The 2021-nt window shown below is 39.2% G+C and overlaps 1 protein-coding gene across 2 annotated transcripts in view; it reads right to left on the reverse strand.

Moving 5' to 3' along the window:
* Positions 1–2021, reverse strand: part of SPTBN1 (spectrin beta, non-erythrocytic 1) — a 261640-nt gene that overhangs the window by 168850 nt on the left and 90769 nt on the right. The window lies entirely within an intron of this gene.

Here is a 2021-nt window from a genome sequence, read left to right on the forward strand (position 1 = left end):
CAGCCTATAGCCCTCAACATTCACCGCCCAATCATGCTTATATAGACTGGTTTCCAGTCACTTACACTGGTAAAAATGTAATGTCTATACCTGGTCTTAGTATCCAGCCAGCTTATGGATTTCTGTTCCCAGGATCACCTTTTGAAGCAATCGGTAGCTTTCCCTTTAGCACAAGGATAGTAAGATCAGAAAGGGAACGGTTGTTCTGAGAAAAATGTGCTCCTACTGGGGTCTGTATGTCACTGTCATTTCTATTTTTTCTGTAAGAGTTTATTCTGCTGTGTAGTTGCTGTTTAGTTTCACCCACATGGTTACCATGAGGGCATTTGGTACACTGGATCAGATGTATCACATTTTGGGAAAGGCATGGATTCTGCTGGGTTCACTGTGGAGGGTGATGTAGCAGTGGAGAGGTGTTGACAGATTTTGCATCTATCGTTAAGGCAAGGCTGCACTCCATTTGGTGCCTGCTGACCAGTAAGGAGTCTGTTTCTCATCATGAGTGGGACAGGCTTAGGGGGCTGTTTGAAAACCAGCAGTAGAAGGGCTGGAAATATTTATCTCAAGGTCTGATCCTTATTGAGTATAGACTGCAATTGTTTGATGATTCTTCTAATTGGTTCAAATGCGGGGTGGTAGGTGACCACCATGGGTGTGTGGTCACAGGGCGGAAAGGTAGGGGATGCTTTTTGTCTTGTAGCAGGTAACCAGGTGGCTCTTTCAAAGATATAGTCTGTTTCTCTACTGGAGTGTCCTAGTGATGATGGAACAGTTACCATTACACCCTCAGTTCAGAAATTCCCCATTACCTAAGAGAACCTGCTAGGTGCATTTGGATAAACAAACTGAATAGAAACAGATACTGCTGTCAGTTGCATTTACGTCAATCCGACTTCAAAAAGTTGCTCTTGTGTCACAATGATTTAACCGAGAGGAAATCTGTTTTTTATGCCATAAATCCCTACTTCTAAAACTTATGAGCCTCTCTTCCATATTATTTTGAATTGCAATATATATGTCTACACCCAAATGAAGAATGTAGGATATCCTTGTGCATCATCGAGGTGTGTGAATACTCAGCTCAAGAAAATAAAGCAATGCATCATCTGAACACATCTTCAATATAATGATGAGAAGTTCATCATATTTATACATATTCAACATCTACACACATCCATTAGCATTCAAGAGACAGCACAATCTTGCAAATTAATTACACTAATACAGATAGACTGAGCTAACTCCCTGGTCCCTCCTCTTGAACAAAACTGAAAGTTTAAAGTTCTCAGGCAACCTTTCTGGAATAAGGTTTAAACTCCAACAAGGATTTAGGGTCACTCACACTGACTTCAGCTGACAAGTCAGGTCCTAAAATAGATATTGTTAACAGGCATTACTGGGTCTCTTTTTTTCTATACTGTGAATGAATATGATGAGAGAGAAAATAGGCCAGAACAGACCAAAAGGAAATGATTCAGCCTACCATACCATTTTATTGCAGCCTACCATGCCTTTTTTATTCCAAAGACATACAAGTACAGTAGCTACTAATCCTTATCCATGTTACATCATCAATATTATAAAAATAGAGGAACTATATAAAAAACAACTATTGCTATCTTGTTATCATCAGTGAACAAAGCATATAAAATAAAGCCAGGCTGGGATCCGCCAGCACTTTAAGAAAGAATGAACAGGGCTCAAACCTATCTGTATTTTATTTACTTCCATGTCATGCTACTGAAATAAACAGGTTTTTTTATTCAAGTCATAGAGGCCTACACTGCGAGTATTCTGCTTCAAGAAAACACTACATATAAAATACAGAGTACCCCTCCAGTCTATTAAGGGTTTTGGTCTAAGATTTTAGTCCTTTCAGGCTTGTTGAGCATTTCTTTTAACATAAGCAAATATACGCAAAACTGAAGGGGGCACATTTTAAAATGATTTTAACCTAAACGTATCTGAAAAAGACTGAACTGAAACCTACACACACACACACACACACACACACACACACA

This window comes from Gavialis gangeticus, unplaced genomic scaffold, assembly GCF_001723915.1.
Source record: "Gavialis gangeticus isolate Ggan-Ray unplaced genomic scaffold, GavGan_comp1, whole genome shotgun sequence".
Classification (NCBI taxonomy): domain Eukaryota; kingdom Metazoa; phylum Chordata; order Crocodylia; family Gavialidae; genus Gavialis; species Gavialis gangeticus.